The sequence below is a fragment of the Arachis hypogaea genome, chromosome 16 (genome assembly GCF_003086295.3).
Source record: "Arachis hypogaea cultivar Tifrunner chromosome 16, arahy.Tifrunner.gnm2.J5K5, whole genome shotgun sequence".
NCBI lineage: Eukaryota > Viridiplantae > Streptophyta > Magnoliopsida > Fabales > Fabaceae > Arachis > Arachis hypogaea.
In genome coordinates, this window is record NC_092051.1 from 68,387,708 (window position 1) to 68,409,304 (window position 21,597).

Genomic DNA, 21,597 nt, shown 5'->3' on the forward strand with positions numbered 1-21,597 from the left:
TATTGTGAGACAAGTTTTCCGTGCATCAAGTTTATGGCGCCGTTGCCAGGGATTGATTGTGCATCAACAATGATTAAATTGGAAGATCACTAGATTGAGCATTTTTATTTTGTGAATTTCATTTTCTGTTTTAGTGATTTACTTTTTGTTTTAGTTAAACTTCTTCCCTTCCCCGTCTATTCTTTTGTTCTTCTTTGTTATTTTCAATTCTGTTTGCTAACCCACTAACTGTTTGATATATTGCATCACCCACAACTAACAGTAATTCTGACACAAATACTTTCTGCACCTATCTTTTCTTGCTTGCACTTGATGGTTGTATGACAAGGAGAAGAAGCGGAGCTTCAACTTCCTTCGATTCTGAACCTGATAGGACCTTCCTTAGATTAAGGAGGGAGGCAAGAGGAAAGAAAGTGGTTGGTGCTGAGGAAGAAGAGGAATTCTTTGAAACAAACATGGAAGACAACATGGAAATCCATCATGAAGAAGAAGATCACAACCATGGGGGAGGAGGTAGAACAAATCATGCTGGGGAGGATAAAAGAGTTTTGGGCTCTTACATCAATCCAAACCCAGGAAATTGTGGAAGTAGCATCCAAAAGCCAACAATCCATGCCAACAAATTTGAACTTAAACCACAGCTCATCACCCTTGTTCAGAACAACTGTTCGTTTGGAGGAAGTGTTCAAGAAGACCCCAATCAACATTTAACCACCTTCCTGAGAATATGTGACACAGTGAAGTCTAATGGTATTCATCCTGACGCCTATAGACTGCTCTTATTTCCATTCTCACTCAGGGACAAGGCAGCCAAATGGCTGGAATCTTTCCCAAGGGAAAGCTTGACAACTTGGGAAGACGTGGTGAACAAATTCTTAGCAAGATTTTACCCTCCTCAACGAATCAATAGGCTGAGAGCTGAGGTCCAAACTTTCAGGCAACAAGATGGTGAGACTCTATATGAAGCATGGGAGAGGTTCAAGGACTTAACAAGGAGGTGTCCACCTGACATGTTCAACGAATGGGTGCAGCTGCACATTTTCTATGAAGGGCTCTCTTATGAGTCAAAGAAGGCCGTAGACCATTCATCTGGAGGATCTTTGAACAAGAAGAAGACCATTGAGGAAGCCATAGATGTTATTGAAACAGTAGCAGAGAACGACTACTTCTATGCTTCCGAAAGAGGGAACACAAGAGGAGTAATAGAGCTAAACAATGTAGATGCTCTGTTGGTCCAAAACAAGCTCATTACCCAGCAGCTGGCTAACCTCACCAAGAAGATGGAGATGAACCAAGTAGCAGCAATCTCCACTTCATCAACAATCCAAGAAAGAGTGAATGAAGAAGCAGAGGTGAGTCAGGAGTAAGCCAACTACATTGGGACTTCACCAAGGAAAAATTATGATCCATACTCCAAGACCTACAACCCTGGATGGAGAAACCACCCAAACTTTGGGTGGGGAAGTGAGCAAGATCAAAACCAAGACCAGAGACGTTACAACTCCAACAACAATGCAGCTCACCAGCAATTCACACAGAGGACGTCTCAACACCCCCACAACAACACTTCTTCATATGCTTATCAAAACCAAAATAGCACATCTGCTCCGAATCACCCATCAATTGATGACAAGCTCTCTAAGATTGAAGCCTTACTTGAAGGAATATGCCAAGAGATTCAAGAAAATAAGGTGTTCAAAGAGGAAGTGCGAGCCAATATTAAGAACCAGGGAGAGACCATTAGGAAGCTGGAATTCCAGGTGGGATATTTAGCTAAGAAGATTCCCAAACCTACCGATAGCTTCCCAAGTGACACGGAGAAAAACCCCAAGGGAGAAGCAAAGAAAGTAAGATGGGAAGATTGCAAAATGGTCACTATGAGTGATCAAGAGACTTAAGACAAGCAAGGCAAATTTTGCAAACAACCTGAAGAGAACTCAACAAAGGAGGAGGATAGAGATCACCAAGAACGAAAAATCTCACAACAAGAGTTGCTGAAGCTCTATGCTCCCTTCCCTCAACTGCTCAATGGTGCTGTGGGAAAGAAAATATACTCAAGGTTCCTAGACTTGTTTGCATCTCTGCATGTAAACATACCATTCATCAAGGTAATTCAACAAATGCCTACATTCATCAAGTATATGAAGGAACTACTTCCCAGGAAAAGCTCACTCAAAGGAGGCCAGACTATAGTGATGAACAAGGAATGTAGTGCCCTTATTCAACCTGAGTTTCCTACAAAAAGAAGAGACCCAGGGAGTTTTCACATCCCTTGTGCCATAGGTGAAACTATGTTCGATAGAGCACTATGTGATTTGGGGGCCAGCATCAACTTACTGCCTTTATCCCTGGTGAAGAGGCTGCAGATTAATGAGATAATGCCCACAGATGTAATCATCAGACTGGCTGACAAAACTCAAAAGCAAGCAATAGGAGTGGTGGAAAATGTGTTGCTAAAGGTTGAGAAATACTTTCTCCCAACAGAATTTGTCATTCTGGACATGGAAGAGAGTCACACTCACCCAATCATATTGGGAAGACCATTCCTAGCTACGGCCAGAGCACTTATCGATGTAGAGAAAGGGGAGCTAATATTGAGAATCCATGATGAACGACTCAGCTTCAATATCTTCAAACTCTCACAAGAAACAGATCAAGAGGACAAGGAACTAAGCACAAACGATAAAGAGACACTGAAGGGGGAGACAAGCACTGAAGCACAGCAAGTTCATTCTGAAACCCCCTCAATTGATAAACAAGGAAAACAGCAATTGCCACAGCTCAAGGAAAAGTTGGAGGAACCTAAACCACTAGAGGCATGTGAAGACAACATCACAACTCCTTGGAAAAAAAGGTCACCAAGGGGAAGGCAACCTCAAAAGAAACAAAGAAGAAGGTACCAAGGAAATGGAGGAACAAGAAGATCCCTACAGAAGATTTCTCTCCAGGGGATAGAGTTGTCTTAGCTTACTTCCCAGATATTCCCACTAATTTCCCTACTGTACCATCTTAGTTACCTAAGGTCTTCACTATCAACAGAGTTCTTTCCCTGGAACATGTGGAGATCATTGATCCAACCAATGGATACAAGTCCACAACAAGAGGGGAGGATTTTAAGCACTACCAACCACCCTGATGAAGGAAAAACGTCAAGCTAGTGACGCTAAAGAAGCGCTTCATCGGAGGCAACCCATGTTTTATATGTTTTTAAAATAATGAATAAATCAATGTTTATGAATTTCAACCCAAACATGACAAACACTTAGTGAAATCTTTATCATGCAGTCTATAGTGAAGAACAAGTTTGGTGTTCAAAGTAGAACTCTTGGAGCTTTGAACAAAACTTTTCATCACAATGCTTCAAACTAAGTTTGGTGTCACCCCATGGTGCCACCAAAATGCATGAGGATACACCAGTGGTTGGCTAAGTTGAAATTCATAAATATACAAACTCTTTTTCTTCCCTTTAGTATTCTAGCCGTAGAGTTTGATTATTTTTTTTATGATATTAATTTCCTTATTTTAAATCTTTATAGGAAAGGAAAAGGAGCATTAAGAGGGATAGATTGGACAACCAAACAAAGAAGGTTCGGACACCACAAAAGGAGGGGTTACACACTTGTTCTAAAGAGGGAATACATTGGAAAATGTTGCCATGCAACATTGAAAAAATGTGACCCCTAGAAGACCGAGCAATCCCCATCATAAAGTGATGATCCTTGTCTTCTAGCCATGCATAACCCTAACCGTCCATCAAGTGACCACTTCATCAATCTACACCCTCCATTCTCTCACAACTTCTTTATATAAATGACCCTTGTCATCACACACCCATCACCACTCTTCATTTCGGTATAATACACCCCTTATCCGATTATAAACATTCCTCCCCTCACTCTCTTCATTGCCATAAAACCCTAAACAACCAAAAGTCTCCACAACCTTGCCACCTTCACATATTAATCATCATTCATGGCAACTTCAAGTTCTAAGAGAAGGGAGGGAAAGGAACCCATGGAAGAACACCCATATGATGAGAAGAGATTTAGAAGCTTGCATCATGCATTGCAATACGGGTGGATGGTTGATAAGGAAATCATTTATGAGTTGGGATTTCAAGTTAAGAAGACTGAATGACTCGAAATCACAGAGAAGGTAGAAAGGAGAAGATGGGAGCTCCTCACTGACCCGGTCACTAAGGTGAATGCAAATCTCATAAGAAAATTTTATGCAAATGCAGTCAAATATGATAAGAAAGATGAGTCATATACAAGCTTGGTGAGAGGAACAATGGTGGATTTTGGTCCCATGAGTGCAATGAGGGCATTGAAGCTACGGTCTATACCGTTTGAAGAAGAAAGTTATCACTCAAGATTGGACAACAACCCCAATTATGACCAGCTTTTACGAGACCTTTGTGTACCAGGAGCTGACTGGGAAAGGGGTGCGGGAAATAAACCAAAGTTCATTAAGAGAACAGACCTCACTCCTGAAGCTAAGGGGTGGTTTGAGCTAGTGAGGAGGTCTATTCTCCCAGCTGCAAACAACTCAGAGGTGAATCTCGAGAGAGCAACAATGGTGCATTGTATACTCAAGGGAGGAGAAATCAAAGTTCATGAGATCATAGCTCAAGGCATTAGAAAGATGGCAGAGAAAAGCGACTCAAGAGGAACATTAGGTTACCCCAGCACTATTTACCGAATATGCAAGAAAGCTAGGGTGGTTTTTGAAGATGAGGACCCCGTTTGGATAAAGGAAGGCATTCTAATAACAGTCCGAAGGATGAATGCTGCAGCATCCCCCCTGCCTCAACGGAAGCAAAGAAAGAGGACAGCCCCTCAAGTAGTGGAAGGCCAAGTCTCAGAGGGTCAAGCACAACAGACCTTGGACATGCACCAATTGCAGGAGGCCATTGATGGCTTGTCTAGACAATATTTGGAAAGCTAAGGAGCACAGAAAGAGCTTCAACTACAGATGATGGGGCAGCAAAAGGAAACACTTTCAAGATGGATGACTCAGCAAGGTGAGTGGCAAAGGCAAATGATGGAACAGCAACTAAGCCAAGGACAACAATGGGGAGAAGCATTTAACAGGATGGAACAAAGGCAAAACGAGCAACAAGAATCCACCCAGAGGCTAATCAACATCCAAGCACATCAAGGGGTACACATACATGAGATGCATCGAAGACAAATAGAACAGGCAGAACTATTGGACGAGCAAAGGGCATTCGCAGAAGGAGTTTACATGAGCGAAACAGGACATCATATAAACACTCAAGCCAGGCTTGGCTACTTAGTGGGATAGCTGCCAGTATTGCATCCAGAAATAGTCAAATATGACGAAATGAAGGATGAATTAGCATGAAAGGAAAGACAAAGGGTGGAAGAGAGTCATGAGTCAGTGAGGAAGGCACTTGAGGATTGGAAGCGAGCAAGATTGGCACGGATGCAAGGAAATGCAAGAGGAAACAAGGAGGACAAGCAAGGAAAAGAGCATGGACATCCACAACAGTAAAAGGTAGTGGAGCTCCTTCTTTGTTCCATCTTTCTCTATGTCTTAAATAAGGAAGATCTTGTGTGAAATAGAACTTGCTTCCATGTTATGTTTAAACCTTTTTCAATCATGTCTTTTAAGTTTGTGGTATTGAATAGGTCTATGTGTGCTAGTCTTTATGTCACTGCATCCTTACTTAACTTACTTGTATGCTTGTTCCTTTTAAATCAAATGAAGAAGAGAATGTTTATGTTTTTAAAAGACCAGAGTGGAGTTCATATTGTGGAAGTGCATTCATGAATCTTTGGGGCAGTCATAAGTTAGCTAAGTTGGTTCAACTGCAAGGTTAGGAGGACAACTATCTATCCTGAATACTTGACTTTGGATATACCCATGAGACTACGTAGATGACAAGATCCTAATAAGAGAAAAGGGAAAGAATAATGGAAGTGAAAAACAAAAGAAAAAGAGTAAGCAATAAGGCTAGGCACCAATGGTTTGGACCTTGAGACAAGTGTCTGTGGTGCTCCTGTGTGAGGGATCTACTTGGATGAATAAGCTCTCAGGGGTGCTTTATCACTTGGTAACTTGGGTTAACTAACCCAGGATTATCAGCTGAAAATCCACTATCAAGAGTAACCTCACCATAGAGCATTTAGTAACCCAAAGAGGTGCTGGACACCAAGGTCTCAAGAAAAGAAAATAAAGGAACTATATGCTTGTGGTGTGTATGTATCGGGGAGAGACTTGAGGGAGTAAGTCCTTAGGGGTGCTTCAACACCTAGCACCTTGAACCAACTGGTTTAGGAGTGTTGGCTGAAAGCTTATCTTAAAGAGTTGCCCCCTTACAGAGCACTTAGCCTAAATAACACAAATAACCCTTGAAATAACAATAAAAGGATCAATGAATAAAAGTCTCATGGGATATAGACAAAGTAAGTGTTTAGGGACATGATAAAGGTCTGAAAGCCAGTAATAGAATGAACCTAAGTTGTTATGCATGAAACCACCATAAAATCAGTAACATGACTTCCACAAGAATGACTCATTCCTCTAGATATTCCATTCATCATTCTCTTGTTCCAGTACTTGCTTAGGGACAAGTAAGCTTTAAGTTTGGTGTTGTGATGCCAGGGCATCTTGGCCAGTTTTACTGACCTTTTCTTTACTATTTTTAGGTTAGTTTCATGCATTTCCTTAGGAAATAAGCTAGTTTTGGATAGATATTCACTTACACCTTGATTCAAGCATACATTGTGCATTTCACATTATTTCATGAGGATTTTGCATAAGTTTAGTGACAAATTGTATGTTGCATTGCCCATGACTTGGACTAGAACTTTGATGCACTCTATTGCTTGATTTCAGGACCAAAGGAAGCAAAGAAAGGGAGGAAACTTGCAAGATTAATGAGAAAAGTGATTGCCAATGACACTCTCAAAGCCATCATTGCCCACGTTAAGAGTCACGTTAACTAAGTTAACGTGAACTCTAACGTGGAAAAGGGAAGTTGAGCCAACGTTAGTGACTCTTAACATTGTCACTAACATTGGCAAACACTCATGAGTGGCCACGTTAGAGCCCACGTTAACCTAGTTAACGTGACCTCTAACGTTAAAGGGGGAAGAGAAGCCAACGTTAGTGACATTCAACATTGTCACTAACGTTGGCCTAAGGATGCAACACACCACGTTAACTCCCACGTTAACTTGGTTAACGTGGGAGCTAACATAAGAAGTGAGAGTTGTCGACAGCGTTAGTGACACTCAACATTGTCACTAACGTTGGAAGCAACCACACAACCCCCCAAGGAGCCACGTTAACTTCCACGTTAACTTAGTTAACGTGGAAGCTAACGATGAGGAATGAATGATGAGCCAACGTTAGTGACACTCAACATTGTCACTAACGTTGGATGGCTAAGAATGGCCACGTTAGAAGCCACGTTAACCTAGTTAACGTGGGCTTTAACGTGAAGCAAAAAGGGGCACACTAGAACGTTAGTGACAATGTTGAGTGTCACTAACTTTCTCAAAGGTTGGCAAGGCCACGTTAGAAGCCACGTTAACCTAGTTAACGTGGGATCTAACGTGAGGCAAGGGGGTACATTGGAACGTTAGTGAAAATGTTAAGTGTCACTAACGTTCCCGAACTTATACTTTCACTAAATGATTAACACCCCTTACGCCCTGAGCTAAAGTCTCTGCCCACTTAACACTTTCTCTCTGCAAGTAAAGCCAAGCCCAAATGAAGAAAAGAACTGCTTCAAACTCAAGATCCAAAGGCCCAAGACTCGAAGAGCAAACTAGAAGCTGAGAAGAGTAGTATATATAGGAGTAGCTTTGAATTGTAAAACAGAGTTTGAGGAGGCTGGAAGAGGAGAACTACTCTCTGTATTTTACTTTCTCTGCATTTTCTAGTTTTATGATGTATTCTCCATCTTTGTTTTCATTTTCTAGAGTTATGAACAACTAAACCCCTTTCATTGGGTTAGGGAGCTCTGTTGTAATTTGATGGATCAATACTAATTTTCATTATTCTTCTTCTATCTTTTCTCTTGATTTTACTTGAAAGCTTTCGATCTTCATCCAATTGAGTAGTTATCTTGGAAGAGAAGCTATTCAAACTTGGATCTCTTTTGAACCTTGAAAGAGGAATGAAGAGATCAAGCTAGAAATGCTTTCTCATGCTGGACCAAATTGGGTTTGGATGGGTATGTGACTATAACCCTCTCAATACTTGATTTGGGAAATGCATGTGGTATAATCAGTGACCATACTTCATCTCTTCTCATGAGCAATTGACCAAGGAATTGGCTATTGATCAAGATTTGAGAGATTGAATTGCAAGAAATTGTAATTCAATCACTTAAGATTGCCAAGGAGATCAATGAGTGCATTGATTGAGGAAGAGATGAAAATGAACTTGATCCGAAGAATTGCAACATCTCCTAAGCCCAATGAACTCCCCATCTCTGATCTTACCCATTCTCTTTAATTTCTGCCATTTATTTTTATGAGCAAATCCCCCATTCCCATTTACAATTCTGCAATTTATTTTCAGTCATTTACTTCCAATCCTTTAATCCTAGCATTTACTTTTCTGTTATTTACATTCTCGCCATTTTATTTTCTGCAACTCTCAACCAAAATTCTGGATTCGCATAACTAGAACATTCTTCTAATTAAAGTTGCTTGATCAATCAATCCCTGTGGGATTCAACCTCACTCTATTGTGAGTTTTTACTTGACGACAAATTCGGTACACTTGCCAAAGGGAGATTTGTTATGAGACAAGTTTTCTGTGCATCAGATGACATCCAGGTCCCCGGCAACGGCGCCAATGTTCCGAGGGTTACCTGAAGTTATAGGTTGATCTCGGACGAGATCCTCAGTGGTGGTCGAAACCGATGTGTCCGGCTGGTGAATCGAGGCCGGAGCTGGTACGCCCGACTTGTTTGGACTTGGACGTGCTGCTGATCCTCTGTCACCGAAGGGTGGGGGTACCTGCAAGAGACTCCGATGCTTAAGTTAGCATGGGTATTAAACAGGTGTTATGTAGAATCAGAGTATGAGTTATACCTATGTGCTCCAGTGTATTTAAGTTGAATGCCAGTTTATTTGGTATTAAAACTTGGGAGGATGAACCCCCCTTGTTCACCAATGAACTAAGTGCATTGATAAGGAAGACATTGCCTCAGAAGAAACCGGATCCCAGAAAGTTCTTCATACCTTATACCATAGGCACCATGACCTTTGAGAAGGCTCTGTGTGATCTTGGGTCAGGGATAAACCTCATGCCACTCTCTGTAATAGAGAAACTGGGAATCTATGAGGTACAAGCTGCAAGAATCTCACTAGAGATGGCAGATAAATCAATGAAACGGGCTTATGAATTAGTAGAGGACTTGTTAGTAAAGGTTAAAGGCCTTTACATCCCTGCTGATTTCATAATCCTAGACACTGGGAATGATGGGGATGAATCCATCATCCTTGGAAGACCCTTCCTCACCACAGCAAAAACTGTGATTGATGTGGACAGAGGAGAGTCGGTCCTTCAACTAAATGAGGACTACCTTGTATTTAAGACTCAAGGTTCTCCTTCTATAACCATAGAGAGAAAGCATGAAAAGCTTCTCTCACTGCAGAGTCAACCAAAGCCCACACAGTCAAACTCTAAGTTTGGTGTTGGGAGGCCACAACTAAACTCTAAGTTTGGTGTTGAACCCCCACATTCAAACTCTAAGTTTGGTGTTGGGAGGTCCCAACAATGCTCTGAACATCTGTGAGGCTCCATGAGAGCTCACTGTCAAGCTATTGACATTAAAGAAGCGCTTGTTAGGAGGTAACCCAATGTTATTTAATTATATCTATTTATTTTCCATTATTATTTTGTGTTTTCTTTAGGTTGATGATCATGTGAAGTCACAAAAACAACTGAAAAATCAAAAATAAAATGAAAAACAGTATTGAAAATAGCTCACCCTGGAGGAAGAGCTTACTGGCGTTTAAATGCCAGTAAGGAGCATCAAACTGGCGTTTAACGCCAGAACAGAGCATGGAGTTGGCATTTAACGCCAGAAACAAGTAGCAAGCTGGCGTTTAATGCCAGACATGCATTCTAAGGGCGTTTGTACGCCTAAATGGAGGGATGCTAAGTCCTTGACCCCTCTGGATCTGTGGACCCCACAGGATCCCTACCTACCCCACCTCTTCTTCTCTCCTTTTCACACCTTTTCATAACTTTCTTCCCCAAATACCTTCACAAATCACCTCCATACCTCTTCCCCAAATACCCTTAACCACTCACATCCATCCACTCTTCCCCATAAACCCCACCTACCTCCAAAATTCAAATTCTTTTCCCTCCTAAACCCAACCCTAATGGCCGAAACCTACCCTTCCCCCACCCCTATATAAATCCCTCAACACTACTCCATTTTCACACATTACAACCACCACTTCTCCCCCTTGGCCGAATACACTCTCTCCCTCCATCTCCTTCATTTTCTTCTTCTTCTACTACTTTCTTTCTTCTTTTACTTGAGGACGAGCAAACCTTTTAATTTTGGTGTGGTAAAAGCATTGCTTTTTGTTTTTCCATAACCATCAATGGCACCTAAGGCCAGAGAAACCTCAAGAAAGAGGAAAGGGATGGCAATTGCTTCCACCTCTGAGTCATGGTAGATGGAGAGATTCATCTCAAAGGTCTATCAAGACCACTTCTATGAAGTTGTGGCCAAGAAGAAGGTGATCCCTGAGGTCCCTTTTAAGCTAAAAAAGAGCGAGTATCCGGATATCCGACAAGAGATTAGAAGAAGAGGATGGGAAATTCTCTCTAATCGTATTCAATAAGTCGGAATCTTAATAGTTCAAGAGTTCTATGCAAACGCATGGATCACTAGGAACCATGATCAAAGTATAAACCCAAACCCAAAGAACTGGCTTACAATGGTTTGGGAGAAATACTTAGATTTCAGTCCGAAAATTGTAAGGTTGGCGTTCAACTTGCCAATGATCCAAGAAAACGCATGCCCCTACACTAGAAGGGTCAACTTTGATCAAAGGTTGGACCAAGTCCTCATGGACATATGTGTGGAGGGAGCTCAATGGAAAGTTGACTCAAGAGGCAAGCCGGTTCAATTGAGAAGACCGGACCATAAGCCTGTAGCTAGAGGATGGTTGGAGTTCATCCAACGCTCAATTATTCTTACTAGCAACCGGTCTGAAGTTACTGTAGACCGGGCCATCATGATCCATAGTATCATGATTGGGGAGGAAGTGGATGTTTATGAGATTATACCTCAAGAACTCTATAAGGTGGCTGACAAGTCCTCCACTTTGGCAAGGTTAGCCTTTCCTCACCTTATTTGCCACCTCTGCAATTCGGCTGGAATTGACATAGAGGGAGATATCCTCATTGATGAGGACAAGCCTATCACTAAGAAAAGGATGGAGCAAACAAGAGATCATGGACCTCAACAAGAGCATGAGGAAATTCCTCACCATGAAATCCCTGAGATGCCTCAAGGGATGCACTTTCCTCCACAAAACTATTGGGAGCAAATCAACACCTCCCTAGGAGAATTAAGTTCCAAGATGGGATAACTAAGGATGGAACACCAAGAGCACTCCATCATTCTCAATGAGATTAGAGAAGATCAAAGAGCTATGAGGGAGGAGCAACAAAGACAAGGAAGAGACATAGAGGAGCTCAAGAGCACCATTGGTTCTTCAAGAAGAGGAAGACGCCACCCTCACTAAGGTGGAACCGTTCCTTAATCTCCTTGTTCTTATTTTCCTGTTTTTCGGTTCTTGAGCCTTATATTTTATTTATGTTTGTGTCTTTACTATATGATCATTAGTGTTTAAGTGTCTATGTCTTAAAGCTATGAATGTCCTATGAATCCATCACCTTTCTTAAATGAAAAATGCTTTTAATCACAAAAGAACAAGAAGTACATGATTTCGAATTCATCCTTGAAACTAGTTCAATTATTTTGATGTGGTGACAATACTTTTTGTTTTCTGAATGAATGCTTGAACAGTGCATATGTCTTTTGAATTTGATGTTTATGAATGTTAAAATTGTTGGATCTTGAAAGAATGATGAAAAAGGAGAAATATTATTTGATGATCTGAAAAATCATAAAAATGATTCTTGAAGCAAGAAAAAGCAGTAAATAGAGAAAAGCTTGCGAAAAAAAAAGAAAAAAAAAGCAAGCAGAAAAAGCCAATAGCCCTTAAAACCAAAAGGCAAGGGTAAAGGGGATCCAAGGCTTTGAGCATCAGTGGATAGGAAGGCCCAAAGGAATAAAATCCTGGCCTAAGCGGCTAAACCAAGCTGACCCTAACCATATGCTTGTGGTGTGAAGGTGTCAAGTCAAAAGCTTGAGACTGAGCGGTTAAAGTCGAGGTCCAAAGCAAAAACAGAGTGTGCTTAAGAACCCTGGACACCTCTAATTGGGGACTTTAGCAAAGCTGAGTCACAATCTGAAAAGGTTTACCCAATTATGTGTCTGTGGCATTTATGTATTCGGTGGTAATACTGGAAAAAAAAGTGCTTAGAGCCACGGCCGAGACTCATAAAGTAGCTGTGTTCAAGAATCAACATACTGAACTAGGAGAATCAATAACACTATCTAAATTCTGAGTTCCTATAGATGCCAATCATTCTGAACTTCAAGGGATAAAGTGAGATGCCAAAACTGTTCAGAGGCAAAAAGCTAAGTTTCATTGATATATTGGAATTTATAGTATATTCTCTTCTTTTTATCCTATTTGACTTTCAGTTGCTTGGGGACAACCAACAATTTAAGTTTGGTGTTGTGATGAGCGGATAATTTATACGCTTTTTGGAATTATTTTTACATAGTTTTTAGTATGATTTGATTAGTTTTTAGTATATTTTTATTAGTTTTTAATTAAAAATCACATTTCTGTACTTTACTAGGAGTTTGTGTATTTTTCTGTGATTTCAGGTATTTTCTGATTGAAATTGAAGGACTTGAGCAAAAATCTGATTCAGAGGCTGAAGAAGGACTGCAGATGCTATTGGATTCTGACCTCCCTGCACTCAAAGTGGATTTTCTAGACCTACAGAAACCCAAATGGTGCCATCTCAATTGCGTTGGAAAGTAGACATCCAGGGCTTTCCAGCAAAATATAATAGTTTATATTTTGCCCAAGTTTAGTTGACACAAACTGGCGTTTAACGCCAGCTTTCTGCCCTATTCTGGCGTTAAACGCCAGAAACAAGTTGCAAAGCAGAGTTAAACACCAGAAACAAGTTATAAACTGGCGTTCAACTCCAAGGTAGACTTCTACACGTAAATGCTTCAATGCTCAGCCCAAGCACACACCAAGTGGGTCCAGAAGTGGATTTCTACATCATTTACTCATTTCTGTAAACTCTAGTAACTAGTTTAGTATAAATAAGACTTTTTACTATTGTATTAAGAGTCTTTTGACCACCTTTAGGGTCTTGGTTATTCTGGTTCCCTCTCTGGGGCCGAAGCCAATGAACACTATTATCACTTATGTATTTTCAACGGTGGAGTTTCTACACACCATAGATTAAGGTGTGGAGCTCTGCTGTTCCTCATGAATTAATGCAAAGTACTATTGTTTTTCTATTCAACTCAAGCCTATTTCTTCTCTAAGATATTCATTCGCACACAAGAACATGATGAATGTGATGATTATGTGACGGTCATCACCATTCTCACCTATGAACGCGTGCCTGACAAACACTTCTGTTCTACATGAAAACAAGCTTGAATGCATATCTCTTAGCCTCCTGATCTACGATCAGAGTCTTCGTGGTATAGGCTAGAATTATTGGCGGCCATTCTTGAGATCCGGAAAGTCTAAACCTTGTCTGTGGTATTCCGAGATGGATCTGGGAAGGGATGGCTGTGACGAGCTTCAAACTCGCGAGTGCTGGGCGTAGTGACAGACAGAAAAGGATTACGGAATCCTATTCTAGCATGATCGAGAACCGACAGATGATTAGCCGTGCGGTGACAGCGCATTTAGACCATTTTCACTGAGAGGACGGGATGTAGCCATTGACAACGGTGATGCCCAACATACAGCTTGCCATGGAAAGGAGTATGAAGGATTGGATGAAGGCAGTAGGAAAGCAGAGATTCAGAAGGAACAAAGCATCTCCATACGCTTATCTGAAATTCTCACCAATGAATTACATAAGTATCTCTATCTTTATTTTATGTTTTGTTTATCTTTTAATTATTAAAACTCTATAACCATTTGAATCCGCCTGACTGAGATTTACAAAGTGACCATAGCTTGCTTCAAGCCAACAATCTCCGTGGGATCGACCCTTACTCATGTAAGGTTTATTACTTGGACGACCCAGTGCACTTGCTGGTTAGTTGTGCGAAGTTGTGAAAAGAACTCAGATTATGAACGTGCGTATTAAGTTTTTGGCGCCATTACCAAGGAATGAACAATCACGATTTCGTGCACCAGAAGCCCTCGTGTTGCACCTCTTTTTTTTTACGTCGTGCTAACCCTCGTTGTTTAAACGACGCTATCTTGAATAGTTTAGCTAAAGCGAGCCTTAATGACCTAATTTCCGACAGGCCCCCAAAGGCCCAACAGGGCTTCGCAGCTCGACTTACCTTACGTTGCGACACATGCTTATGATAATTGTGTGTGCATACTTTAATAGGTACGATCATACCAGCACTAATGCACCGGATCCCATCAGAACTCCACAGTTAGGCGTGCTTAGGCGAGAGTACTACTTCAATGGTGACCTCTTGGAAGTCCTCGTGTTACACCTCTTTTTTTTTTTACGTCGTGCTAACCCTCGTTGAATAAAACGACGCTATCTTGAATAGTTTAGCTAAAGCGAGCCTTAATGACCTAATTTCCGGCAGGCCCCCACGGGCCCCACAGGGCTTCGCAGCTCGACTTACCCTACGTCGCGACACATGCCTATGATAATTGTGTGTGCATACTTTAATAGGTGTGATCATACTAGCACTAATGCACCGGATCCCATCAGAACTCCACAGTTAAGCATGTCTGGACGAAAGTAGTACTAGGATGGGTGACCTCCTGGGAAGTCCTTGTGTTGCACCTCTTTAATTTTTTTTTACGTCATGCTTACCCTCGTTCTTTAAACAACGCTATCTTGAATAGTTTAGCTAAAGCGAGCCGTAATGAACTAATTTTCGGCAGGCTCCCACGAGCCCGCAGGGCTTCGCAGCTCGACTTACCCTACATCGTGAGACATGCTTATGATAATTGTGTGCGTATACTTTAATAGATGCGATTATACCAGCACTAATGCACCGGATCCCATCAGAACTCCGCAGTTAAGCGTGCTTGGGCGAGAGTAGTACAAGGATGGGTGACCTCCTGCGAAGTCCTCGTGTTGCACCCCTTTTTTTTACGCCGTGCCTTCCCGCATTTTTTAAACGACGCTATCTCGAATAGTTTAGCTAAAGCGAGCCTTATGAACTGATTTTCGGCAAGTTCCGATGCACCCCACAGGGCTTCGCAGCTCGACTTACCCTACGTCGCGACACATGCTTATGATAATTGTGTGCGCATACTTTAATAGGTGCAATCATACCAGCACTAATGCACCAGATCCCATCATAACTCCGCAGTTAAGCGTGCTTAGGCGAGAGTAGTACTAGGTTGGGTGATGTGTTGCACCCTTTTTTTTACGTCGTGGTTACCCCCGTTGTTTAAACGATGCTATCTTGAATAGTTTAGCTAAAGCGAGCCTTAACGACCTGATTTTTGGCAGGCTCCCACGGGCCCCGTAGGGCTTCGTAGCTCGACTTACCCTACGTTGCGACACATGCTTACGATAATTGTGTGTGCATACTTTAATAGGTGCGATCATACCGGCACTAATGCAACGGATCCCATCAGTACTCCGTAGTTAAGCGTGCTTGGGCGAGAGTATTACTAGGATGGGTGACCTACTGCGAAGTCCTCGTGTTGCACCTTTTTTTTTTACGTCGTTCTTACCGTCGTTCTTTAAACGATGCTATCTCGAATAGTTTAGCTAAAGCAAGCCTTAAGGAACTGATTTTTGGCAAGTTCCCACAGGCCCCACAGGGCTTCGCAGCTCGACTTACCCTAAGTCGTGACACATTCTTATGATAATTGTGTGCGCATACTTTAGTAGGTGCGATCATACCAGCACTAATGCACCGGATCCCATCAGAACTCCGTAGTTAGGCGTGCTTGGGTGACAGTAGTACTAGGATGGTTGACCTCCTGGGAAGTCCTCGTGTTGCACCTCTTTTTTTTTTACATCCTGCTAACCCTCGCTCTTTAAACGAGGCTATCTTGAATAGTTTAGCTAAAGCGAGCCTTAATGATCTAAATTCTGGCAGGCCCCACGGGCCCCGCAGGGCTTCGCAGCTCGACTTACCCTACGTCGCGACACATGCTTATGATAATTGTGTGTGCATACTTTAATAGGTGTGATCATACCAGCACTAATGCACCGGATCCCATCAGAACTCCACAGTTAAGCGTGCTTGGACGAAAGTAGTACTAGGATAGGTGACCTCCTGGGAAGTCCTTGTGTTGCACCTCTTTAATTTTTTTTTTAACGTCATGCTTACCCTCGTTCTTTAAACAACGCTATCTTGAATAGTTTAGTTAAAGCGAGCCGCAATGACCAGATTTCCGGCAGGCTCCCACGGGCCCGAAGGGCTTCGCAGCTCGACTTACCCTACGTCGCGACACATTCTTATGATAATTGTGTGCGCATACTTTAATAGATACGATCATACTAGCACTAATACACCGGATCTCATCAGAACTCCGCAGTTAAGCGTGTTTGGGAGAGAGTAGTACTAGGATGGGTGACCTCCTGGGAAGTCCTCGTGTTGCACCTCTTTTATTTTTTTACGTCGTGCTTACCCGCGTTCTTTAAACGACACTATCTCGAATATTTTAGCTAAATCGAGCCTTAATGAACTGATTTTCGGCAAGTTCCCACGGGCCCCGTAGGGCTTCACAACTCTACTTACCCTACGTCGCGACACATGCTTATGATAATTGTGTGCGCATGCTTTAATAGGTGCGATCATACCAGCACTAATGCACCGGATCCGGTCAGAACTCCGCAGTTAAGTGTGCTTAGGCGAGAGTACTACTTCGATGGGTGACCTCCTAGGAAGTCCTCATGTTGAACCTCTTTAATTTTTTTTACGTCATGCTTACCCTCGTTCTTTAAACAACGCTATCTTGAGTAATTTAGCCAAAGCGAGCCGTAATGACCTGATTTTTGGCAGGCTTCGCAGCTCGACTTACCCTACATCGCGACACATGCTTATGATAACTGTGTGTGCATACTTTAATAGATACGATCAAACCAGCACTAATGCACCGGATCCCATCAGAACTCTGCAGTTAAGTGTGCATGGGCGAGAGTAGTACTAGGATGGGTGACCTCCCCTCCTGGAAAGTCCTCATGTTGCACCTCTTTTTCTTTTTTTTTTTTTTCTTTTTTACGTCGTACTTACCCTCGTTCTTTAAACAACGCTATCTTGAATACTTTACCTAAAGCGAGCCTTAATGACCTTATTTCCGGCAAGCTCCCACGGGCCCGCAGGGCTTCGCAGCTCGACTTACCCTACGTCGCGACACATGCTTATGATAATTGTGTGCGCATACTTTAGTAGGTGCGATCATACCAGCACTATTGCACCGGATCCCAACAGAACTCCGCAATTAAGCGTGCTTGGGCGAGAATTGTACTAGGATGGGTGACCTCCTGGGAAGTCCTCGTGTTGCACCTCTTTTTTTTTATGTCGTTCTTACCCTCGTTCTTTAAACGACGGTATCTTGAATAGTTTAGCTAAAGCGAGCCTTAATGAGCTGATTTCTGACAAGCTCCAACGGGACCGCAGAGCTTCGCAGCTCGACTTACCTTATGTCACGAAACATGCTTATGATAATTATGTGGGCATACTTTAATAGGTGCGTTCATACCAGCACTAATGCACCGGATCCCATTAGAACTCAGCAATTAAGGGTGCATAGGCGAGAGCAGTAGTAGGATGGGTGACCTCCTGGAAAGTCCTCGTGTTGCACCTCTTTTTTTTTACATCGTGCTTACCCTCGTTCTTTAAACTACGCTATCCTGAATAGTTTACTTAAAGTGAGTCTTAATGCCCTGATTTCCAGTAGGCCCCCACGGGCCCGCAAGGCTTCACAGCTTAACTTACCCTACGTCGTGACACATGCTTATGATAATTGTGTGCGCATACTTTAACAGGTGCGATCATATCAACGCTAATGCACTGGATTCCATTAGAACTCTGCAGTTAAGTGTGCTTGGGCTAGAGTAGTACTAGGATGGGTGACCTCCTGGAAAGTCCTCATGTTGCACCTCTTTTTCTTTTTTTTTTTTTACGTCGTGCTTACCTTGGTTCCTTAAACGAGGATATCTTGAATAGATTAGCTAAAGCAAGCCTTGATGACCTGATTTCCGGCAGGCTCCCACGGGCCCGCAGGGCTTCGCAGCTCGACTTACCCTACGTCGCGACACATGCTTACGATAATTGTGTGCGAATACTTTATTAGGTGCTATCATACTAGCGCTAATGAACCGGATCCTATCAGAAGTCCGCAGTTAAGCGTGCTTGGGCGAGAGTAGTACTAGGATGGGTGACCTCCTGGGAAGTTCTCGTGTTGCACCTCATTTTCTTTTTTTTTTTTTACACCGTGCTTACCCTCGTTCTTTAAACGACGCTATCTTGGATACTTTAGCTAAAGCGAGCCTTAATGATTTAATTTCCGGCAACTACCACGGGCCCGCAGGGTTTCGCAGCTCGACTTACCCTATGTCGCGACACATGCTTATGATAATTTTGTGCGCATACTTTAATAGGTGCGATCATACCAGCACTAATGCACAGGATCCTATCAGAACTACGCAGTTAAGCGTGCTTGGGCGAGAGTAGGACTAGGATGGGTGACCTCCTGGGAAATCCTCGTGTTGCACCTCTTTTTCTTTTTCTTTTTTTACGTCGTGCTTACCCTCGTTCTATAAATAACGCTATCTTGAATAGTTTATCTAAAGCGAGCCTTAATGACCTGATTTCCGGCAAGCTCCCACGGGCCCGCAAGGCTTCGCAGCTGAACTTACCCTACGTCGCGACACATGCTTATGCTAATTGTGTGCGCATACTTTAATAGGAGCGTTCATACCAGCACTATTGCACCGGATCTCAATAGAACTCCGCAGTTAAGCATGCTTGGGCGAGAGAAGTACTAGGATAGATGATATCCTTGGAAGTCCTCGTGTTGCATCTGTTTTTTTTTACGTCGTTCTTACCCTCATTTTTTAAACGACGCTATCTTGAATAGTTTAGCTAAATCGAGCCTTAATGACTTGATTTCCGGCAAGCTCCCACGGGCGCGCAGGGCTTCGCAGCTCGACTTACCTTATATCGCGACACATGCTTATGATAATTGTGTGCGCATACTTTAATAGGTGCGTTCATACCAGCACTAATGCACCGGATCCCATTGGAACTCAGCAATTAAGCGTGCATAGGCGAGAGCAGTAGTAGGATGGGTGACCTCCTGGGAAGTCCTCGTGTTGCACCTCTTTTTTTTTACATCGTGCTTACCCTCGTTCTTTAAACTACGCTATCATGAATAGTTTACTTAAAGCAGGTCTTAATGCCCTGATTTCCGGTAGGCCCCCACGGGCCCGCAGGGCTTCACAGCTGAACTTACCCTACGTCGTGTCACATGCTTATGATAATTTTGTGCGCAAACTTTAACAGGTGCGATCATATCAACGCTAATGCACTGGATTCCATCAGAACTCTGCAGTTAAACGTGCTTGGGCGAGAGTAGTACTATGATGGGTGACCTCCTGGAAACTCCTCGTGTTGCACCTCTTTTTCTTTTTTTTTTTTTTTTTACGTCGTGCTTACCTTGGTTCCTTAAACGAGGATATCTTGAAAAGATTAGCTAAAGCAAGCCTTGATGACCTGATTTCCAGCAGGCTCCCACGAGGCCGCAGGGCTTCGCAGCTTGACTTACCCTACGTCGCGAGACATGCTTATGATAATTGTGTGCGCATAATTTATTAGGTGCGATCATACCAGCGCTAATGAACCGGATCCTATCAGAAGTCCGCAGTTAAGCGTGCTTGGGCAGAGTAGTACTAGGATGGGTGACCTCCTGGGAAGTCCTCGTGTTGCACCTCATTTTCTTTCTTTTTACGTCGTGCTTACCCTCGTTCTTTAAACGACGCTATCTTGGATACTTTAGCTAAAGCGAGCCTTAATATTTTGATTTCCGGCAACTACCACGGGCCCGCAGGGTTTCGCAGCTTGACTTACCCTACGTCGCGACACATGCTTATGATAATTTTGTGCGCATACTTTAATAGGTGCGATCATACCAGCACTAATGCACAGGATCCCATCAGAACTACGCAGTTAAGCGTGCTTGGGCGAGAGTAGTACTAGGATGGGTGACCTCCTGGGAAGTCCTCGTGTTGCACCTCTTTTTCTTTTTCTTTTTTTACGTCGTGCTTACCCTCGTTCTTTAAATAACGCTATCTTGAACAGTTTAGCTAAAGCGAGCCTTAATGACCTGATTTCCGGCAAGCTCCCACGGGCCCCCAAGGCTTCGCAGCTAAACTTACCCTACGTCGCGACACATGCTTATGCTAATTGCGTGCGCATACTTTAATAGGTGCGTTCATACCAGCACTATTGCACCGGATCCCAATAGAACTCCGCAGTTAAGCGTGCTAGGGCGAGAGTAGTACTAGGATAGGTGACATCCATGGAAGTCCTCGTGTTGCACCTGTTTTTTTTTTACGTCGTTCTTACCCTCATTTTTTAAACGACGCTATCTTGAATAGTTTAGCTAAATCGAGCCTTAATGACTTGATTTCCGGCAAGCTCCCACGGGCGCGCAGGGCTTCGCAGCTCGACTTACCTTATATCGCGACACATGCTTATGATAATTGTGTGCGCATACTTTAATAGGTGCGTTCATACCAGCACTAATGCACCGGATCCCATTAGAACTCAGCAATTAAGCGTGCATGGGCGAGAGCAGTAGTAGGATGGGTGACCTCCTGGGAAGTCCTCGTGTTGCACCTCTTTTTTTTTACGTCGTGCTTACCCTCGTTCTTTAAACGACGCTATCTTGGATACTTTAGCTAAAGCGAGCCTTAATATTTTGATTTCCGGCAACTACCACGGGCCCGCAGGGTTTCGCAGCTCGACTTACCCTACGTCGCGACACATGCTTATGATGATTTTGTGCGCATACTTTAATAGGTGCGATCATACCAGCACTAATGCACAGGATCCCATCAGAACTACGTAGTTAAGCGTGCTTGGGCGAGAGTAGTACTAGGATAGGTGACCTCCTGGGAAGTCCTCGTGTTGCACCTCTTTTTCTTTTTCTTTTTTTACGTCGTGCTTACCCTCGTTCTTTAAATAATGCTATCTTGAACAGTTTAGCTAAAGCGAGCCTTAATGACCTGATTTCCGGCAAGCTCCCACGGGCTCCTAAGGCGTCGCAGCTGAACTTACCCTACGTCGCGACACATGCTTATGCT

The 21,597-nt window shown here is 42.9% G+C and overlaps 18 non-coding genes and 5 pseudogenes across 18 annotated transcripts; 22 read left to right on the forward strand and 1 right to left on the reverse strand.

The window, feature by feature from the left end:
* Positions 1-908: 908 nt before the first annotated feature.
* Positions 909-1,012, reverse strand: LOC112760121 (small nucleolar RNA R71). Its single transcript, XR_003180574.1, has one exon. It is a non-coding gene; the product is annotated as a small nucleolar RNA R71 (small nucleolar RNA).
* A 13,677-nt stretch (positions 1,013-14,689) lies between these two features.
* Positions 14,690-14,806, forward strand: LOC112759795 (5S ribosomal RNA; annotated as a pseudogene).
* Positions 14,807-14,989: 183 nt separating this feature from the next.
* LOC112759330 (5S ribosomal RNA) lies at positions 14,990-15,108 on the forward strand. The gene has a single exon (XR_003180100.1). It is a non-coding gene; the product is annotated as a 5S ribosomal RNA (ribosomal RNA).
* Positions 15,109-15,292: 184 nt separating this feature from the next.
* On the forward strand, positions 15,293-15,411 carry LOC112760962 (5S ribosomal RNA). The gene has a single exon (XR_003181374.1). It is a non-coding gene; the product is annotated as a 5S ribosomal RNA (ribosomal RNA).
* A 459-nt stretch (positions 15,412-15,870) lies between these two features.
* Positions 15,871-15,989, forward strand: LOC112762279 (5S ribosomal RNA). Its single transcript, XR_003182621.1, has one exon. It is a non-coding gene; the product is annotated as a 5S ribosomal RNA (ribosomal RNA).
* A 179-nt stretch (positions 15,990-16,168) lies between these two features.
* Positions 16,169-16,287, forward strand: LOC112762269 (5S ribosomal RNA). The gene has a single exon (XR_003182612.1). It is a non-coding gene; the product is annotated as a 5S ribosomal RNA (ribosomal RNA).
* Positions 16,288-16,467: 180 nt separating this feature from the next.
* LOC112762185 (5S ribosomal RNA) lies at positions 16,468-16,586 on the forward strand. The gene has a single exon (XR_003182534.1). It is a non-coding gene; the product is annotated as a 5S ribosomal RNA (ribosomal RNA).
* A 186-nt stretch (positions 16,587-16,772) lies between these two features.
* Positions 16,773-16,891, forward strand: LOC112759285 (5S ribosomal RNA). The gene has a single exon (XR_003180058.1). It is a non-coding gene; the product is annotated as a 5S ribosomal RNA (ribosomal RNA).
* A 183-nt stretch (positions 16,892-17,074) lies between these two features.
* On the forward strand, positions 17,075-17,193 carry LOC112759657 (5S ribosomal RNA; annotated as a pseudogene).
* Positions 17,194-17,357: 164 nt separating this feature from the next.
* LOC112759739 (5S ribosomal RNA) lies at positions 17,358-17,481 on the forward strand (annotated as a pseudogene).
* A 197-nt stretch (positions 17,482-17,678) lies between these two features.
* Positions 17,679-17,797, forward strand: LOC112761924 (5S ribosomal RNA). The gene has a single exon (XR_003182293.1). It is a non-coding gene; the product is annotated as a 5S ribosomal RNA (ribosomal RNA).
* Positions 17,798-17,976: 179 nt separating this feature from the next.
* LOC112759509 (5S ribosomal RNA) lies at positions 17,977-18,095 on the forward strand. The gene has a single exon (XR_003180246.1). It is a non-coding gene; the product is annotated as a 5S ribosomal RNA (ribosomal RNA).
* A 179-nt stretch (positions 18,096-18,274) lies between these two features.
* Positions 18,275-18,393, forward strand: LOC112759697 (5S ribosomal RNA; annotated as a pseudogene).
* A 189-nt stretch (positions 18,394-18,582) lies between these two features.
* On the forward strand, positions 18,583-18,701 carry LOC112759251 (5S ribosomal RNA). Its single transcript, XR_003180030.1, has one exon. It is a non-coding gene; the product is annotated as a 5S ribosomal RNA (ribosomal RNA).
* Positions 18,702-18,889: 188 nt separating this feature from the next.
* Positions 18,890-19,008, forward strand: LOC112759309 (5S ribosomal RNA). Its single transcript, XR_003180080.1, has one exon. It is a non-coding gene; the product is annotated as a 5S ribosomal RNA (ribosomal RNA).
* Positions 19,009-19,197: 189 nt separating this feature from the next.
* On the forward strand, positions 19,198-19,316 carry LOC112759744 (5S ribosomal RNA; annotated as a pseudogene).
* Positions 19,317-19,495: 179 nt separating this feature from the next.
* LOC112759473 (5S ribosomal RNA) lies at positions 19,496-19,614 on the forward strand. Its single transcript, XR_003180216.1, has one exon. It is a non-coding gene; the product is annotated as a 5S ribosomal RNA (ribosomal RNA).
* A 179-nt stretch (positions 19,615-19,793) lies between these two features.
* LOC112759401 (5S ribosomal RNA) lies at positions 19,794-19,912 on the forward strand. The gene has a single exon (XR_003180158.1). It is a non-coding gene; the product is annotated as a 5S ribosomal RNA (ribosomal RNA).
* Positions 19,913-20,105: 193 nt separating this feature from the next.
* LOC112759445 (5S ribosomal RNA) lies at positions 20,106-20,223 on the forward strand. The gene has a single exon (XR_003180195.1). It is a non-coding gene; the product is annotated as a 5S ribosomal RNA (ribosomal RNA).
* Positions 20,224-20,407: 184 nt separating this feature from the next.
* LOC112760940 (5S ribosomal RNA) lies at positions 20,408-20,526 on the forward strand. Its single transcript, XR_003181352.1, has one exon. It is a non-coding gene; the product is annotated as a 5S ribosomal RNA (ribosomal RNA).
* A 189-nt stretch (positions 20,527-20,715) lies between these two features.
* Positions 20,716-20,834, forward strand: LOC112759327 (5S ribosomal RNA). The gene has a single exon (XR_003180098.1). It is a non-coding gene; the product is annotated as a 5S ribosomal RNA (ribosomal RNA).
* A 180-nt stretch (positions 20,835-21,014) lies between these two features.
* LOC112762326 (5S ribosomal RNA) lies at positions 21,015-21,133 on the forward strand. Its single transcript, XR_003182666.1, has one exon. It is a non-coding gene; the product is annotated as a 5S ribosomal RNA (ribosomal RNA).
* Positions 21,134-21,311: 178 nt separating this feature from the next.
* On the forward strand, positions 21,312-21,430 carry LOC112762132 (5S ribosomal RNA). The gene has a single exon (XR_003182484.1). It is a non-coding gene; the product is annotated as a 5S ribosomal RNA (ribosomal RNA).
* The last annotated feature ends 167 nt before the right edge of the window (positions 21,431-21,597 follow it).